Genomic DNA, 20,973 nt, shown 5'->3' on the forward strand with positions numbered 1-20,973 from the left:
AGATATAACTTACCATTTAAATAACAAAAATCATTTAAACCACTCTCTCCAAGATGCAGATTCCATCAAAAACCAAACCACTGAACGATCTCATATCCTAAGCATATAGTATTGCTGAAGGGAAAGTTTACACACAGATTTTAAAGTGATTTTAACCTGTTTTACTGCAGCTTTAGAATTATAACCTACTTTACAAGCAAGGTACCCAAGGAACGAATAAGTTAGTAACACTCCCAGTAGAACCATTCAGCAGCAATTTTTTGCAAAGGTGATTAAAGTAAACATCATCCAATATTTATGTTAGTTTCAGTGCTGAAACCTTAAAAATCATTATTCTGCTCATTCATTATGAGTAATTTCGTCTCTGTTCACTATCCTCGGAAGTTACAGCAATAAGATAGAGATACATTTTGCAGAAGGGGGTGTTTATTGAAGCCGTAAGTGCTTTTCTTAAAAAAAAAAAAAAAGTCTCTACATTCTGGGTTAGGTGGAAAATATCCAAAACCATGATGTTTTCAAAGATGATGAGTAAGGAGGGAGATTTCCAGGTTTACATATCAGGGGAATATTCCAGAAGGTAGAGATACGTGAAAGTGGGAAAGGGGTTCATCATTAGTTGAGAAAGAAATGCATAAAAGCTATATCTACATTCTCTAAGGTCTGAGTCTTATTCTTGGACAACTTTACTTAGTACTGTTTATCATAGTGTTGCCAACGTACGACCTCTAAAAGTTACTTTTAAAGTGACAACACTTTTCAGAGGATATGCTCAAAGATGTCTGCCCCTCTCTTGAATTTCATCTGCAGATATCCCAACCTGAATGGAAAATCTCAGTTTTCTTTTGTATTACCTTTTTTTTAAAAAAAAAAATTTAAATAGTTTAAATATATTTGACACATGCAAAATATATTTAAGTATTTGTAATTTATCAAACACAACTGTGAACCTACCATCCAACCCAAGAGCTAGAACAAAGCAATAACTTGCCTCTATTTAGTATACCTTCCATATACTGATTCCCTGACTTACCCCAAAATGAACACTATCCTCAATATTATTTATATTGTTTTTTCTGTTATTATTATATATCAAAGCTTCATTCATGCTCACTTCTAGCTATAGTTCATTTATATATTTTCCTGCTTTACAATACTCTACAATATTAACCTACCATCATTTATATATTCATTCTCTTGTTGAAAAACTGGGTTGTTTCCCTTTTTTTAAAAAAAAATATTGTAAGTAATGTTGCTATGGTCCTTTTTATACATATCTTCTGGTGCACATGAAAAAAACCATTTCTCTGGGTTATATTCTTAGGAGAGGAATTGGTAGGTCATAGCATACATGAACATTCAAAATTACAAGATATTGCCAAGTAGTTGTAGTAATTACACGTGAACAATGTAATAAAGTTCCATATGTATTTTGCATATTTGGTATTATTAAGGTCTTAATTTTTGATCATCCAACATGTATGAAATGGAAAGTCAATATCTGAATTCTCTTTACTATTAATAAGATTGAGGTCTATTCAAATATTTCTTGGCCATTTTATTACTCTTCTGTCAATTGCCTGTTCATGTGTTTTTCCTATTTTTATTGGATTGTTTACCTCCCTTTTCTTTTCTTTTTATTTAATTTCCAATATAGTTTACCTCCCTTTTAATTCTTTGTTGATTTGTAGGGATCTGTTGAATAGTCCAGACACCAATCCTTACTCATAAAAGATCTGTGCTGGCTGTATACGCTCAGACATCTTCTAGCCAGTGGCCTGTTTTCTACTTTCTTTATGGTGTCATTGGATAGACCAGTGTTCTTACTTCTAATACAGTCAAATTTATCTTTTTTTTTTCCTTTTGGTTAGTGACTTGCTTTAAAAAATCTCTTCTTACTTAAAAGATATTTACTGTATTTTCTTCTAAAAATTTTGTATATTTTTTCTTTTTATTTATAAACATTAACCCACTTGGAATTGATTTTTGTATTAAGTAAGATAGTATTAGACTATCAGATTTTTCCCATATACTCAATTTTTCCAGCATTAGTTTTTATATAGTCCCTCCTTCTCTTAATGATTAATGTTCCAATCTATATCTACGCTCTAGTGTCTGTTTCATTTGCTAATCTGTCAATAACACAATGTTAATTTTGTATTTTTCATCTCTCTTGAGACACAGATACTAAGTCCTGTAAATGGGATTACAGAAAACCTAAATTTTAGACGAAAAGAAGAAACTTTTAGTTAACTGAAATGAAACATAATTTAAAAAAATATAATTTTCCTCAAATGTCTGTGTACCAATATGACAGATAAATCATATATACAACAGAATAAAGAAGAAAAAGAAGAAATATTTAATATTTATGATAAAAATTGGGACTATGATAAGTGGTGTGATAACAATATCATAACACCTCTTCTGTGATATCATTTCCCCTTTCCCTAAACAATAAATAAGCTTTGTCCTCCCAGAGAGTCAAATTAAAGTGATTTGAAAGTCTGAGTTTGGGAAGCTAAGTCACATCTCAATATAAGACTGTTAGAGAACATCATGGCCAATCTAAGAAATCATTCTCCTTGTGTGTTTAGTGTCCACTGCTATCATAACGCATATCATAACATAGAGAAAAACTAAACAAACAAACAAACAAAAACATTTGGAAGGTGTCAAGGAAACACAGCTGATATATGGGTTTTGGTGTTATCCAGTCACTAAAAAAATGATTGAAGAATCCAATTTTACTGAAAAAGAACAGGATTTACAAAGTTTTTTTTTTTTTTTTTTTTTTTTTTTTTTTTTTTTATAGAGTATGGCTAATGAACACCACTTGAGTAATTTTTCCTGTCCTGGCAAAGGCAGACTTGATGATTGAATTGGTTTCCAAATATTTTTAAAGTTCTGAATTTGTACAGATAAAACACCTCCTAGAATATAAACTAAATATGTTTCTCCCATTTTTATGATGGTTTTTTCCTTGGAAGGTCTGCTCTGCCCTAAGTATATCTTATTCAGCCGAACTGAAATTCGTAAGTAATTTTTCTGTGAGCTACTATGAACTCATACCTTTGTTGAGTTGATCTATGTTTTGATCATATCTTTGTTTTGATGTATGGATATATTTTGAAGATACAGCTAAGGAGCTTTCCTGATGTGTGAGGGAAAGAGATAAGTTACAGAGGAATCCAAGGCCTTTGGTTGAGCAATTAGAAAAATGGATTTACCATTAACTGAGATGAGGAATCCATGGGTGCAACAGATTAGGAAGAGGGAAAAGATGGGATTTGACATGGTCAGTATGAAATATCTGTTAGTGGAAATGTTAGCTCGGCATTTGGTTATATTATTCTGAAGCTCAAGAGAGGTTTTGCTTAGAGATACAAATATGGGAGTCGTTGGCATATATTGGTATTTAATGCCATAAAATCATTAAATCATGAAGGGAATGACTGTAGATGGCAAGGATTAAACATCATACCGAGACCAGACCAGTTCCCTTGTTGAAGAAATAATAAAATTAGTTTGTCATGATTTCTTCTAAGTAACCTGCGTCATTTCTTGGGTATATCTATTTCCCTAAGTACTGAATTTCATAATCTGCTTTGCAACGCAGTCTGGAATCAATATCAAACGAGTCATTCTTATAGAATAAATCTTTACTTATTGGAAATCAGAATATCTCTTCCATATTATATTATCCCTTTTAGATCAATGGGAATGGTTGAATTATCTTAACACAGTGGAGTAAAATCACTTCCGGGTAATAAATTTTAGTTCCCCCTTGAGCTGAGTAATTATGTCTGCTTATCTAAAGGTAGGGCCAATCCATTTTGTAGGGCATATTTGACTGAAGATGAATATTTTTTCATAAACAAGACATAATAATTTTCAAAATTGTTTTGTGAAAGAGAGGAAACAAGAACACAATCTAAAGCTCGAAAATGTGATACCATCTACTTCCCTCATTACTTCCCTAAATGCTTTTCCTACCTAGCCATATTCATTATAAGCAGTTGTTAGGGGCAGCTGTTACTAAGATGGAAAGAAATGGGAAAGTTCTTAAATACTGCTTTCTTTAAAAAACAAACAAACAAACAAACAAACTTCAAAACATCTGGGCTCTGCACTAGCAAATATTTTTGGTGAGACCAAAATAATCATGTAAGAGATTATGCAGAAGGAACATCAACTAAATTTCTTTTTTGTTGCCTACAGTTTTGAAATCGCCTTTTACTTTCACAGTAGTTTTCGTCAAATGCTATGAAAAGTTTAATGAATGTGTCCAGTTTTTCTCATTTTTAAACCCTGAAGATTACTTAACGTTGGAATGTGGTTGCCTGATATTTGCCAATGATCAGGAAAGCCACCCATCTGATGTGGAATGTTTAGCTTTGTTTGTTTATTACAACAGCATCCCCCCTCCAAGGGACTTTCCCACCCTTCTGAGAAGTACCCAAAATTCGAAGAGGTGAGGGAGGAGACATGAATGACAAAACACAATAGAAAAGAGGAAATCAAAACCAAAACGTTGGCTCAAACTCTTAGAACAAACCCTACACCCTGGGTCTCAGCTAAATATGAGTTAGAGGGTTATGTTATCACCTTAGTCAGAGCTGTTATTGTTAGGCCAGTATATCTGTTGTCACTAGAAAACAGCATAGCCAAGTCATACCTCCCCATGGAGGAAAGCGTGGTGTCAGAATTTCAAGAAGGTCCAAATCAGGACACCTGTGTGCCAGATCGGCCCAGCTGCACATGCGGGCTGGCCAGTGCTGCAGGACGCCATCTGCTCAACACATGGAATGCCAGTTCCTCTGCTGAAGATGGGTTTGAAGGATGGGATTCTTTAAAGAAGAAGCTCACAGCTCCACTGTGACATCCTTAGCCTTTCTCACATTTTAAAATAAACAATTTTAGGAAGAGGGGATTAAAGGCTTATGTCTGAGAGATGACAAGTAGGGTATATGGCTAGCTCCAGAAGAATTGCCTCAGAAGTTCTCTTTCAGATCGGCATTTGGCTTTTCATTCTGGTGACTGATGAAGTATGACTGTAACTCTCAGAAAATTCCAGGTGCTAAGCATGTGCACATTCCAAAAATGCTCTATGTTCTTGTCCCTGGGTTTGCAAAAATCAGACCAACAAGGGAATATCTCTCTTCCCTAGTGTTTCTGAAACATAATGAGACATTTGGCCCACACCTTGGCTTCCTGATTATTCATGAAAATCTGGTCAGAGAAAACATGGTGGACAATCCAGAATCTATTTAACAATTAGTATTAATTGACTTTGTTTCCCCCTCCCAATAAAACTAACATTTGAAAGAGTATAAATTAACATTTCTTTGCAATTTGGGGGACTGAATTTCCCACAAACTATTTATATTAAATATTTGTTTAGCAATCCATTACCATTCACCAACCATTAGTAATGATCAGATATTGTAAATGTTTATTTTTTCCTTTCATAGATATTTATAATCTACTCCTCTTAAAGATTATGGCAATTTTGGTTTATTATTCAGAGATGAGAAGATAAGTATTTTGATAATGTTTCTAGAGTTTATAGGCACAGTTCTATAAAGTTGTTAAACTCCTAAAACAAAACAAAATAAAATCTCAATATGGAAAAAATAAACTCATTCACTATGTTTTAAGATTGTTAGGAAAATGGAAAGAAAACTTTGATTTTATAAAATAGTTATAAATAAATAATATAGCAACGAATAAAGTTACAGTATCATCTTGAAAATGCAAGATTTCACAAAACCCATTTGACAGATTCCAATTTAACCAAGATCAGAGTATTCACCTTAATTTTCAGGCACAGGAACCAACAACTCATAATCTTAATTAAACCAATAATGTAAATTGATTTGAGTTATTGTTTGCAATTCAGATTTAATGTCACTGATCATTTTTCTTTCTCGGTTCATTGTAAGGCCTGTTTCAGTAAAAGATGCTAATCTGTTTCTGTATAATTAAAAAATATTTTGTACAAGAAATGAAGCGCATAAAAAATAATCAGACACATTTGCGAAACTAACTGCATATGGAGCTGTGCCAGTTTCCAGCCTCAGTGATTGCTTTATGCGTCTCCATTTCTTCTTTAATTCTCCTACCCTGTTCCTCAGTAACTGCCAGTCTAGTCTCTGTATCTACAAGCTTGGTTTTGTTTGTTTGTATGTTTGCTGGTTTCTTTCTTTTTTAGATTCCACATATAAGAGACATCATACAGTATTTGTCTTCCTCTGTTTGACTTATTTCACTTAGCATAACGCCCTTGAGGTCTAGCCATGTTGTCACAAATGACAAGATTTCATTCTTTTTACGGCTGAATAACATTCCATTATATCCAAATACTCTACTTATAGCTGAATAATATTCCATTATATATGGAATTTTATATAGTTTCCATTTCCACAAACAATTTCTTTTTCCATTCGTCCATCAGTGGACACTGAGGTTGTTTCCATATTTGGCTATTGTAAATAATGCTGCAGTAAACATCGGGCGCATATCTTTTTGAGTTTGTGTTTTTGTTTTCTTTAGATAAATACCAGAAGTGAAATTGCTGGATCACATGATAGTTCAATTTTTAATTTTTTGAGGAAACTCCACACTGTTTTCCATAATGGCTGCATCAATTTACATTCCCACCAAGAGTGCACAAGCGTTCCCTTTTCTCCAATCCTCGTGTACACTTGTTATTTCTTGCCTTTTTTAAATAATAACTATCCAAACAAGTGTAAAGTGATATCTCCCTGTGGTTTAGATTTGCATTTCCCTGATGATTAATGACGTTAAGCATCTTTCATGTACTTTTTGGCCATGTGTACAATGGCCTGATAACCTGATAGCCGTCTAAATCTCATTCATTTAAAAAAAAAGTAAGTGGTCTCCCTACTAACTCAGCACAGCAAAACTGTTCTACATTGAACGTGTAATCAAGTAACTCTGAATTTGAAGCTCAACCATCACAGGACCACGGGCACCATATGTTGAGCTTGCTCATATTGTAACTGTTCATTTTTCCAGCATCTTCTTGTCTTTCACAAACATGAACTGAGTGCTCTGCACGTGACAGAAGCTCATAAGGCATCGAGAAGATTAAGTGAAATTATATAAAGTTCTTGGCATGAAGTAGGTTCTCAACAAATGTCAGTTGCCCTGTGTTCTAGGAGCACGGTATCGTGTATTGCTCAGCTATCTGGCCTCACTAATGCCAGTTGGAGGATATTGCTAGGAGTACATTGGAGAAGGACAGTGATACAACACTTAATATCAGACTGCATTATCCATGGGTAAGCAATGATTATGATGGAAAGGTCAGCCGATTCTTCCTGCTTGATTTTGTGAGTCACAGTAGCTCTGAGTCATGTTCTTTCTTTTCATGCATTTCAGCTGCAGATCACCTCTCTTTCAAATCCTTATACTAAATCCCCTGATGATGGTTGCAATGGGCTCATCATTAAGCCTGAGAGTCTTCAATCTGATAGCATGCATTCAAAATTAATAGTTTGTTCATTGCGTTGGTCACCCTGCCTTGATTCCCTAAGATATTTTAAATGGCCCTTGAAAATTCAGAACATATTGGTCCCAACTATCAGAACATTCTCTCCAGTTAGTCTCTGACTCTCCCAGAAGTGGAGTTAAAAAAAACAACGACAAAATTACTGGTGAGGTTGGGCTACATTCTTCTTCATTGACGTTTACTAAGAACCAGAATTATATTTTTTGGTCTAACTTAATTTTTTTTTTAAGTGTCAAGCCATCAAATACAGTTGCTCTTTTGTGTTGAAAGCTTGTATTTTCACCCACTCCAATCCAATTTGTAATCAATCCCTGGGATGTCAGTGGCATAAGACCTGAGCACCAGTCACTTGTGCTTTTAACAATAAGAACCAACGGCGACTAAAATTCAGTTACAATGTGTTGCAGCTGCTGTGGCCAGGACCTCTCTGGAAATGCAATTTCGAGAAGACTTTTCTTGTTAAAAAGAAAATTTTCCCTCTGAAAAGTGTTGGGAAGATAGCAGTAGGGCAAGTAGGCAAGCAAAGAAGTTTACAAGGATTTCCAAAGAACATTTTGGAAGCATTGTATTAATTTGAATAGTTGCAGAAACATTTTCACTGAGTTAAGCAGTTTAGCTTTTTCTCTGAAATTTTAATAGAATGTTTGCATTAAAAAATAACTTTTGACAGAACCTTTTGTTTTTCTGACTTCACTGTACACATTTTAACTAAGTAGCATATAAAGTAATGTATATCACCAGACGGACTCTAGGGGATTGCCCTGGGTTCAATTTGTTCCTGCCTCTTCCTTCAGGAGAAGAGTGGGTTTTGGGTGGGGACATGCTGCTGGCTTGCACTCATTACATGCTCCCTGAATACCATGACCCTCTGAGAAGCAGTAACCATAGTACATAAATTCTGACAGGTTCCTCTAATGGAGAAGACCCAATTACAAGATAATATTACATATATATATTTTTAAAATTTTAAACCCAATTGATGGTTTTCCACCTTAAAGCAGTCAACATTAAAGGGTTTCCAATTGAAACCACAATACCGATTCCATGACTCAGAATGTCTTTTGGAACTTTTTGGAATTGCTTTCAGAAGCTACACCACATTTCTTTGACATCCTTACCTTCTGTGGGGTTTCTGGTTTATGGAAACAACATAAAGCCATTCAGAGCCAAGTATTTTAAATGTGGTATGTTAATCAATATGTATAACATTGTTTGTGGTCATAAAGTTATAACCTAAAATAAATATGTAAACTATTTCTGAAGTTAGTTCCAAAAGAAAGTCTAAGGGACAATATCAAAAGAATGAGTTCTCTAAAGTGACTAATTTGGAAAAATAATCTTTTAGTGTGGTTGTTTAAAAAAAATCTATGACATCATTTTAAACTTGTATTTTTATCAAATTTCTCTGATGTATTTTAGCACACATTCCATCACTCTTCCCTACCTGCGGTAAGATCTTGTCTACTTGACGGAACACACCCCTCTGTAATTCCATTTTTAGGTCACCAGACTCCTACCCTCCTACTAGTGCAACTTTGTTATTTCTTGCCATTCTTCTAATTCCTCCTAAGTCTGCCTCTTCCCACGAATGTTTCTTTAGTGCTTTATAAATGATAAAATTAGGATCAGACCTCCTCAGGGAATAGTGAGGCATTGCCAAAGAAAAAAATAAAAATTTAATTCCTTCTAAAATATTTGGAAAAGAAAAAGCAGACACCACCTCTTTCCATTATCACCATAATGTCCAGCATGACCAGACTTTTTTCTTCACTGTTTATAGAGATGGTCTTACCTTCCAGGTCAGCTTGACTGTCCATCAAAGGAGTCAGAGTGTAATCTGTGAAGAATGACTAAAATAATTTGATTACATTTTCTCTTAATAAGGAAGGTATCTTAAATAGAAATTGATATCCAGGTTTGTTTTATTCATGCTTCACTTAAAACAGAAAGCACAATGTTCCCTTTCTTAACCTAATTAAAGTTAAGATACTGAGATAACTAAACAATGCAATACAAGTGTTCATTCTCAAAAGTCTTTATAAAAAGGAAAACACGGCAGGTTGTCCAACTTTAACATTGTATTGGAAATACTGGAATGAACTGGACCCACTTCTGGGTACCTCTTTCCATCTTAAAATTCCAACTGGATTCCACAAAAAGACTGCATTTGTTTTTATGGCTACGAATTCCAAGGACCCAGCACGGCATGTATGTCAAACAAATGTTTGTTACTATGATTATAGCATCTAATACATCCAAGGGGTACGGAATTAGCAAGTTGACTGATCTGAAGAATTTAGACACATCTGAATTCTGAAATGTACCAATAAAAATTTTCTAGCTGGTTTCTCTGGCTTCCAATTTATATGAGGCAGCAGCATGGCACAGTGATGGGGTAGACAGACTCAAGAAAGACTGCTTGGTTATAAATCCCAGCTCTTCCACTCAACAATTGTGTGGCCCAGGGACAAAGTAAAGAGAAACAAAATAATTGATGACATTGTATGTCATGTCAAGAAGTTTGGACTTCAGGCTCTAGCAATGGACATGAGATGGAGAATAGCCTGATCAGATTTTTACTTTAAAAAGATCACTTTAGAAGTAGTATAGAGGATGGTTTAGAGAAGTACAGAACTATTACAATACTGTAACAGCCCATCAGGAAATGATTATGGTCTGAGTCAAAACAATGACAATTGGATGACAATAAAGCAGCAAAAGATCAATATTAAGGAAGAAGCAGAATCCTATAAATTAGAGAATAGTTGCTTTGGAGCAGGGATAGAAAGCAGGAAGCCTAGACTATTTTTAGCTTAGACAAATGGTTGGGTGAGATTCCAGCACTCGTAACATGAATGATCAGAGTCATTACATTGTTCACTAGAAAATGCCTCCTTAGCAATACAATATGTTCCCAACAGCTCTGAAAATACTCATTTTCCTGTTTGAAGAATTTTGACAAAATGTATTTCCTCTGTCACAGTCCGTGTGATTTCACATCCATACAACTTGACTATGATTGGCTATTTCCCCGAACTTTACCCATTCTGAACCCCCTAACCTATAATGTGTCCAAAATATGACCCTCAAGTTTAGTTTCAGAGCTTTAAAAATATACTTCTATTATTAAGACCCTTATCATGCCTTTCCAAGATAGAACATATAAATAGTAACAAAACTCCAAGATGATAGGGAAAAAAAAGGCATAGAGCTCTCCTTGAATATCATGGACAGAATATTCTAACAGCAAGCAAGACGGCAGTTTGTAGCACGCAAGAATAAAACAAAAACAAAAACTAAGTTTTAATCAGAAAGGTGAAAGTATTACCACTGGCACTGAAATTTTTGAATAAATCCAAGAAAACAAAAACAAATAGGGGGGAAAAAAGAACACAAAACCAAACAACAACAACAAAAAAAACCTTCCACTTTCAACCTCCTACTTATTAAAAAAAGGCAATCTATCAAGATAATCTGAATTTATGATTCCAGAATCATAAAATCCAATTAGATTAACTCATTCTTGAGTTGATTCTAATTCACAATTGTCCTTCATAAATTCAGAGTGGGAGGGTCTTAATTTTGTTTTTCATAAAATATCTAATGATATTAATTAAATAAGCAATATTATATATTTTGCAAGTAAAATACAATACTATTATTATGAACTCACATTTTACTGATGAGATAACTAAGGTTTAAAGGTGTCAGATGATTTCTTCAAGGGCAAGCATATAAAAAGATAGGCTAACCAAGTCTTCTGAATCTATATCCCATGCTCTTTGAGGTTCACCCTCTGTCCCACGTACAAACTGTAACCATCTTCAACTACGTTTTCTCAGAAATAAAGTAGGATGGGGCACATGGCATACACCCAAAAAGCACAATACGAATGTAGGATAACAGGTTCGGAGTAAACGTGTCTGAAACATCCAAGTACCACATGTAGCATAGTTATTGGTCACCTATTCCTAGAAGTGGAGAGTCACAGCGTAAGCACATCTCAGGTGAAGAGGCACACCACAAGGAGGCCAGAGGCTGGCCCGCAGTTGCAGAAGAGAAAGCGGGAGAGGTCTGAGACAATGCATGCTTCTGTCCATGAAGACCTACCTGCTCTGCTTTCCACCTCCCCTCACTGGGGCTGGTCCTAAGGTACTGCTGACCTCCAAGCACAGTACCCTGAGTCCCGTGCATCAGAAGTATCACATGAGGCAGAGGTTTTCAAACCACAGGTTTTGATCAATCAGTTCAATGAGTCATGATCAGCATTTTAAAGAGACAGAGAGAGAGAGAAAGAATAGAACAAGAGACTAGCATAGAACAGAACAAAAGGAAAGGACTAAAATCTTGAAAATGTCTCACTGCATTACCCATCATAAGAATATTTATTTTCAAAGTTTTTTTTTTTCAGGTGTGTAGGGGTGTGTGTGTGTGTGTGTGTGTGTGTGTGTGTGTGCTGGGTCACAACATAAAGTATATCTCTTTCCGTGCATTGCTGTCAGAAAAGTTTTAAAGCCATTGGCTTCTATCCTAGATGATGCTTGGACAAAGGTCAAGCAATCTGTGTTCCCAGAACCCACCCTGACTCTCTTCCTGTCTTCTGTGCACTCCTGCTATTCCTGTGCAGACTCTCTCCAGCCAGGGTGCTTGCTAATCATGTCATTAAGTATCAGGACTGAAAAAATGAGCGAGGACGATACATGCAAAGCCACTCCCCTTCATTAATTGTGTTTAAATCCTACTGACACAGTTGTCATCATGACATTGTATTCTTTGATAATACATTTTGACATACACAATTCAGAGCTGAAAAAGAGCTCTCTATGTAATTTATCTCCCACCAGCTTTGAATCAACTGAATTTAATTCTTCTGTAGAGCTTTGCCATTATGGACTTAACAGAAAGCATTGCTTTTGATTATTTGGAAGACTTGTGTTAGAAGTCAAATAATCCAATTCCAGGAGAAATTCTTTTGTCACAGGCACTGACTGTAGTACATTGGGCAGATCAGGAAACATCTCCTCATACATTAAATGAGTTAAACCAGGTGATTTCTACTGCATCTGCCAGCTTTAGCTGTCCCCACTTTAGTATATTGTACAAGGTCTTGAAACCTGTAGATGATAAAAGGTTCTCTTGGTTCTTTCTATAAAGTTCTCTGTCTTGAATAACAATGAATAAATACATTTGAAGAATTCTCTTACACAGTTATGAAAGCACTGTTAAAAGTCTGTCAGGTTGAAAGTAAATGTTAAAATTAACTAAACTAAAAATTTACAATTATTTCTAAAATAGCAAATAGCAAAAAATTACTCTGTGGTAAGTAGTTCAAGCTATAAAAATAAGCATTAGACATTGTTTAAAATGTATATGCACACGTTATGATATGTTTTATAAGCAAAAATTATAGACTTATGCACATTCTGATCAGACATGAGTTGTTTTAACAACAGGTCTATCATAGAGAAAAAAAGTGGAGGCTATTTAAATCCCAAGCATTCAAATATGTAGGGTTCATGGGAATCCACACAGCTTTCTTTCATCACCAGGGAGTGATTATCAGACCACAGCATGAGAAGAATTTGGGCAATGAGACTTGATTCTTGTGGCCTTCATTAGACTAACCTAAGGTACTTTTTACCAGGTTTTATTGATAGCATGAGACATCATAAAGACTTGGTTGCCTAACTCATGACAATTCGAAGTTAGACATAAAATGTGTATTTTTGATATGGAGATTTGTTTGTTTGTTTCTGGAAAGACTTCCCAAACTGTTGAGCAGGTAAAGGGGCTCAGGAGTTCAATCAAACTAAGAGTAGATTTCTGCCTATGTGACAGATAGTTCCAAAGAAGGAAATCATAGCAGCAAAGAAGAGAGAGTAGCACAGAAAAAGAAGAGGACTAAGGAAGGGACTTGAGGAAATGCCCACGTTTATGGACATAACGTTGTAGAGGGATCAGCGAAAGAGAAAGAAAGAAAGAAAGAAAGAAAGAAAGAAAGAAAGAAAGAAAGAAAGAAAGAAAGAAAGAAAGAAAGAAAGAAAGAAAGAAAGAAAGAAGGAAGGAAGGAAGGAAGGAAGGAAGGAAGGAAGGAAGGAAGGAAGGAAGGAAAGAAAGAAAGAAAGAAAGAAAGAAAGAAAGAAAGAAAGAAAGAGAAAGAAAGAAAGAAAGAAAAAGAAAAGAAAAGGAAAGAAAAGAAAAGAGAAAAAGAGAGAGAGAAAGAAAAGAAAAAGGGAAAGAAAAGAAAGAAAGGGAGAGGAAGGAAGGAAGGAAGGAAGGAAGGAAGGAAGGAAGGAAGGAAGGAAAAGAAAGAAAGAGGAATAACCCAGAAAGAAACATGGAAATATGCAGCAACAGAAGTAAGGGGATAAATTAAGTATAAAGGAAAGACTACAGAGTACAGACGATGATTTTTGGAAAGAAGACCTAGGATTTCAAGAGATAAATTAACCCAATGCCTGTTGAGCCAAGTTTCAAAGGGTGAAGATGAAGTGAAGCTACAAGGAGCAAGGGAAGACTGAGAGGGGTCATTTCAGCCAGTTTTAAGTGACAACCCCTATCCATCCTTCCATTTGAATGCAGTCTTTTAGCTCATGATCAGATAGAAACACTTACTGGCAAACAGCTTGTTTCCAATATGTTAAAAGAAATTTATCACATACTTCAATGAGATGACTTTCACTCTTCATTTAACATTGTTAAAATATTTCCAAATTACCTGAATCATGAAAGAAATAACTCAAATAAAACAAAGAAAGTGAAGGAAATGGAATGGGAATAATGAGCTCCAAATTTCTGAGTCCTCCTAGCAGGACAGCTGACACTCAAAGAGGGTTGTAAACCTTCCAAATTCTCAGCAGCTCTCTGGGCCCCAGGCTGTGCAGAAAGTGTCAAGAAACTTGCCTTTGCAGAGGCTATCTTACTTTGGAGAATATCAAATTAATGCTGTTGGCAGCAGACGCTAACATGTTGTTCAATTATTTTGGTTCCTGTGGTTAAATAACTAATATTGCCATGGCGGTTAGGACTTTCACTCACTTCGATTATATTTTAATGTCTGCTGTACCCTGGCTTCTGTGTAATTTCACCAATTACTCCATTATATGCTGTTTTGCTTACATTGTACAGGATAGCCCTGACTCACCACCCCGATGTTCACATCCGATACAAGAAACGTGATAACATATTTGCGTGTGTATTTATTTTGTCTTCTCTTGTTTTACAGTTCCTGGCCTTGGCGTAACTGAGTTCATCGCTTCCCTCACGTACAACACAGGCATTTATTTAGTTACCCCTGCCCAATTTGGGGGGAGGGAGACCGAACAGCCACTTTCTATTTTGTGCGTGAGCACTTGGCCTTACCTATTTCTGTAATGGTAGTAGGAACAATGACATTAGCACCGTAAATAAGTGTCCTTTCCTCTCCCTCTGGCTCAGTAACCGAAGTATTATTACTCTTACGGTTGCTATTGTTATCGTATCTTATTTTACATATTTAAAAAAAGAACCAGAGATTGAAGTGCCTTTTTCAAAGACAGGAAGCTGGTTAGTAGCAAGTCAGACGTTAGAACCTGTTCAGAAACTATAGCTCGGTGGTGCTGCTACAGATCGTCTGATTCTCTGAACGGCAGCTGGAAGGAGTCAAAAGTAAGGAAGAAGTGAAAGCAACAGTAGGCTCTCACCCTAGATAATTTTTCCCTATCTGAGCAGAGTATGAGTGATGCCAGCCAAAGCAACTCACAGTCCTTGTAGAGAAGTCACTGAGAAGGCCTCTGCCTGCTGTCAGTGGGCACCTGGTGGCACTCAGGCGCAGGGAGATGGATACTGGGGAGTGTGCTCTGCCTTTCTCCTTTTAATGCTGTGTGACTTAGACAAACTGCATAACCTCTCTGTGTCTCAGGAAAATTATTGTTTTATCATTTATAAAATATTTCATCATTTCTAAAAATAAGGATAATAATAGGACTTGCCCTTTGAAGGGCTGTTAAGAGGCTCAAAAGAGTTAATTAAAATGAAACATCTGGAGCAATTCATGGCACAGAATAAATAATAAACGGGACCTCAAACTATAATTTAATGTGTGCTGTAAGTACTTGTAAGCTAGTTAAGTAAATAATATGTCTGAAGATCACCCACTTCCTTCAGTTCCTAGAAAAAAGAACATTCTTATTTGGAATGATAAAGCATAATATGGAGAACTAACATCTTTTAGGAAATGTTTGGATAGATCCAACATTTTAAGAAATCAGTCCTCCTAATTGTGATGTTTTGACTTGTCTTACCACTTACTGTACTTATTCACTCATTGATTTTATATATTTGTTTGTTTTAGACAGGGTAGGCTAGTTAAAATTTGTATGACTATGAAGTATGTAACTATTCTGTATACCAAATTATAACACATAAGTGACATCAATTAAATTGGCATTGTAATATATTTAAAAGGATATCTATCTGGTGCACATTTGTCCCTTTTATTTGTGGAGGAGAGAGAAGTGACGGGTTTTTAAAAGTTTACTACTTTTGTGTTTTTCTGATTTCATTTCTACATTTATTATTTGGAGCACATAGATAAATCTAAACTACTATTAAGATCCCACAAATATACTCTGTTATATAGATTCAGTGGATGTAGAATCAGTATTGAAATGATAATTCTGTTTTTAGTGCCTACATGAGCTAATTACTTGAGTTAAAATGCAGCATTTTAGATCTGATATTGAAATCCCTCCGCCTTAAAGTTTTCTCTGATTCAGTTTACAAGGATTTATGGGATGAGCTCTCCCTAAGGACCCTTGATTAGATGTTGGTATCATTCATGGCCTCCCATCATTGGTTTGAACCCAAAGAAGTGGGCAGTGATCCAAAGTTGCTAGCATGACAGACTTGTTGGGAAACCACTACTTAAAATATTTGGGTGGTGACTTTTCTTCCTGTGGACAGATGTTCCTATCAAAAAAATCTCCCATATTTTATATCAGTTGACCTCTTCGTTTGGGAGAATGATTTATATTTGTCCTGAAAAAAAAAAAACAACTAGAGAAAAATATGTTGCTGTTCTCTAGATCCTGGCAAAAGTGTACGGAGGAGGAAGAGAAAATTAACCTCTGCTTACTTTACATGGTAATACCAAATTTTCATTATTCATTCCATATTTTACCTTTCTATGTTATCTTAAAGAAATCCTATACAATGCAAAAATCTATCCATTAACTATTTTTAATTTGTTTCCTTTTGGGTTCTGCCTCAAATTAGAAAAAAAAAAATGACCAGTAAGAGTCACGGGCAGACACAGATATTGCATAAATCTTTTCAATTATCAGATAAATACCTAGGAGCAGCTTTATCTCCTTTATTGATGAGTAAAAGTAACTAGAGGTCTAATGAAGTAAAATGACTTTAAAGATCTATCAGGATCACAGATACAAGAAGATCATAGTTCATTTTGATGTGACATCACTACCAAAGAAGAAACAGCCAGAAAAGAGTGAGTCTACAATGTACATACGTTGAGTATTATAAAAGACCTCTATAATTTAACAGGTTATTTTAATATCCATTCAAAATGATTGTGCAGGGAAAAGAAGAGGAAGCGGCAAACTCTCCTAGAACAGAATATATCAGTTGCCTTTCTATTACATTGCTTTCTCTACTTTAAAAACTGTAAGATTTGAAACACCCTGGGAGGAGTTTGCATTAGAGGGGAGTACTAAAGAAGACTCTGGTAGGGTCAAAGTCACAGCTGGAGTGAGTTTAAGTAAACTTGTCCCTTGCTCTCTCTCCTCTAGAACAAAAATAAAATGACGGATGGATGCTCATAGTTAGATTATCGTTAAAATACTTTTCTTGCTATTCACGAGGTCACCTTCCACTTGTATCAACTATCAATTTCTCTATCATTCACAGTGAAGGAAGAGAAACCTTACTGTGGATTGTTTCAAAATCTTTCTACTTCGGAAACTTTAAATTTTGAAAATGTTTTGCATTCCCTATTACACTTAGCGTCAGTTGATGTCCAGAGGAAATCGCAGATATTTACTCTCTAGCGGGAGAAAGTTGGGCTGGGGTTAAAAAAAAAAAAAAGTCATGGATAATTTCAAAAAGTGAAGCGATCACCTATAGAAAATAGACTATCTAGTGTATATATAGTTGATTTTTGTGAGCACTTTCATGAGTGCTTATGCATACAAGTGGCACTTTTATTAAAGAAAATGCAATACACAAATATTAGTGCTCTCTAACCGACTCCCTCAAGCTTCTGTTTCAATGCGTTTCAAGCAATTTTCTTTCACAGCACAAATTCATCCAAACCTGTCCAAACGTCCAAGGTATATGAGAAATTTGTGGAATCTAAATTTGTGTTAAACCAGTTTTCAGCTTCTTTTCAGAGACACATGCCAGGAAGCTTATTTACCTTTAAAACATAATTATTTTCCACTGTTCTACTCATAACTTTTAAAAATATTTTTAAATCATATAGCATTGCATTCAAATTAATCTGCTTGTCTCAAAAAGACAAAGCAAGGAGTAAAGAAGACTAAAAGAAGTAATTACAAGCACAAATCCAAAAGGTTTTCCATTTACAAAAAAATAAAATAAAAGTGAACTGCAAAGATAAATTGAGTTTTTAAATTGCTTGTTTCTTAATTTGTTCTTAAGGGTGGCCCGTAAAAGTTGATTACCTCAAACTCCAGAGGTGATGCCGAGCAACAGTGTACTTAGTCAGAATATATGTATCCACATGATAGTGAAGATTTTGCTTAAAATTACTTTTAATTTAGAACGTTTGCAATAATCTCTTTAGAAACTGAAATATACTGACATGTATATACATTACTAACAGTCCACAACTTAATTTACCCCATACACACACACACACACACACACACACACACACACACACACACACATATATATACACACACACACTATCTTTTAAAACGGGTAAGCAATAGATGAAAAAAGAAAGGCAAATTAAAACATATGTGTGAATAATGCAGCAAAATCATTTTTGCTCCTTCTGTATCAATCACCTGAGTACTGCCATGTTCAATTTTCTATGTCTTTTTCCATCATAACTTATAACTGTCTTTGAAAGCAAACCTAAAAATGAGAACTGTAACACCTCTGGAGAACAGCGTGTTCTCTTTCTGGGCTCTCTAAATCTTTCCTGAAATTCAAAAGCATCTTTTCCAGGAGTGATTTACAAATAATCCATCTTGCCACCAGAACAAATAGAATTCTTATACGTAAGAATGTTTACTTCATATGAAAACAGACTACATTGAATCAAGAAAATATTGGGGCCCATTTTGTCTCATTTTCACTTTTGTAAAAGATTAATGAATTATTAAATTCCTTCAAAAATTTATTCTGCAATCACAAAAAAATTTTATTTTAATTTTCTACTCTGAAAGTCAGTCAGAAAAAATAGACAATTATTCAATTTTCACTTAAGGAAAAGAAGACCAAAGACTAAGTTTCTAAAGTGCCTACTTGAATTTGCATCCTACGGCTTCCTGTTCCTGTATCCTGTATCTCTGAAACACAAACATTTTAGCATCAGCAATCAAGGATGGGGGACGGGGAGAAAAATCAAATGATCAGGCCTCAGGATGACACTACGTAATTAGCTAGTTTGATCAGCGGGCACTTTATTTCTAATCTTCTCAATCAATCATATTTTTCTATTCTGATGGATAAAAATCCAGCTCAGCTACAATTCAACTCTAGTTTTTTTTTTCTCCAAAATGGACGTGGCATCTTCCTGTTTGAATAGTCTTTCTAACTTCCATTCCATTATTGAAAACGAGAGTCCTAAGATTTTCAGAAACCACATAACCAGTAGAATAAAGAAGGTAAGAGATACGTAAATATTCAAAGAATTCCTCTTTCAACTTCAAAGAAGAGAGATTTTTCTATTTGTTTCTTCATAATAGTAAACATTATAGTTCACCCGCTAAGCAAGTGAGAAGCTAGAAAATAACAAAAGATAAGCCCCCTATTATCCACCTATCTTATTTCGATTCAACTCATTGTTTTATGTTACCACTATCTCTCAAAAATTATGATTTTCTCACAAACCCAACATCAAATCTGAAGGATATGGTATTACAGTTAAGTAAATATAATGAAATGCATTCCACGGAACCACTAGGTTATGGAGAGTATATAAGAAGTTCAACTCAAAAGAAAGAAAGAAAGAAAGAAATGAAAGGAAGAAGAGAAAGAAAGAAAGAAAGAAAGAGCAAAAGAAGGAGAGAGAGAAGGAAAGAGAGAAAAGGAAGAGAAATTAAATTAAATAAAATAAATAAATAAATAAATAAATAAATAAATAAATAAATTTTCCATTTGAAGACACACAAATAGAGTTGCAACCTCTAAGGAGCAGATATTTGGAGAGAGAGCAAAATAGACATATCAAAACCTAAGGCATAAGCTAGATTCCGGGCGGCAACCCTCAGTTTAGTCCATATAACTCCATGGCTAAAGACAGTTCTGACATAACTGATAATTTGATTCAGGAACATCGAGCACTGGGGCCCAGTGGTGACAGCAACAGAAATTCTTCCACAGAAACTCACAGAATGTACATGGATTAGAATGGAAAGAAACCTCAAAAGATCATTGGGTCCATCCCTCTGTCCTTGGCTGAACTAAATAAACATCTAGCTCTCTTCAACTGATAAGGTGGAATTTGAAGTCAGTAGCATTAGAGAAAAGTCTTAGGATTTGGATTGACAACATCCTTTCTTTCTAATCTTTGCCTATCTCATGATGGCTTTCTGAGAGAACGTTACGTCCATTGCTATGGAAAGTGTCAGGGTGTTTCGGAGGGAAGAGTAAAAGGGAATGAGAGTGGTCACATAAATGTGGAGGTATGTGCACACGTGTGAGCACACGCAAGCCATATGCATCGATGGAGTATGTATGCATGTAGTATGTATGCGTATATTTCTTTCCCTTGAGACCTTAAAAAAAATCCTGTGATTGTAGACTTTGTATTCCTTTGAAAAGATAGCCGAAATGATTGCCATTTCAAAGCCTAGGAAGCATTCTGGACCTGCAAAACTAGCAAAATTGTCCCCGTGAGAGGGCAGTAGGGGGCCAAGCGCGGGCCAACTTTTCCCTCGCTCTCCATCCAGGATTGGCCCTTGCTCTCACCCTTCACCAAGCCGCCTGCACTAGGGGCAAGGGCAGTGGAGGTCACCGAGAGCTCGCACAGCGGCTGCACCAAGCTCCTGGGATGAAACAAGAAAACCCGGGATCCGTGGGGCAATGAGCCACCTTCACGAGTTGACAGTTGTGCTGAGAGGTGCGCGCGCTGTTTGGCAAACTAGCTTTCAGTTTTGGCTTCCTACCAAAGGAGCAGAAAGGGGGAGCTGTCGTGGTTCCCTGTGCCCACAAGCCCCCCCCCCCCCCCCCCGCCCTCTTTCCCC

The 20,973-nt window shown here is 35.7% G+C and overlaps 1 protein-coding gene across 1 annotated transcript in view; it reads right to left on the reverse strand.

The window, feature by feature from the left end:
- Positions 1 to 20,973, reverse strand: part of DKK2 (dickkopf WNT signaling pathway inhibitor 2) — a 96,138-nt gene that overhangs the window by 73,692 nt on the left and 1,473 nt on the right. The gene's annotated exons all lie outside the window — the stretch shown is intronic.

This window comes from Ursus maritimus, unplaced genomic scaffold (genome assembly GCF_017311325.1).
Source record: "Ursus maritimus isolate PB19 unplaced genomic scaffold, ASM1731132v1 scaffold_11, whole genome shotgun sequence".
Taxonomy (NCBI): Eukaryota; Metazoa; Chordata; class Mammalia; order Carnivora; family Ursidae; genus Ursus; species Ursus maritimus.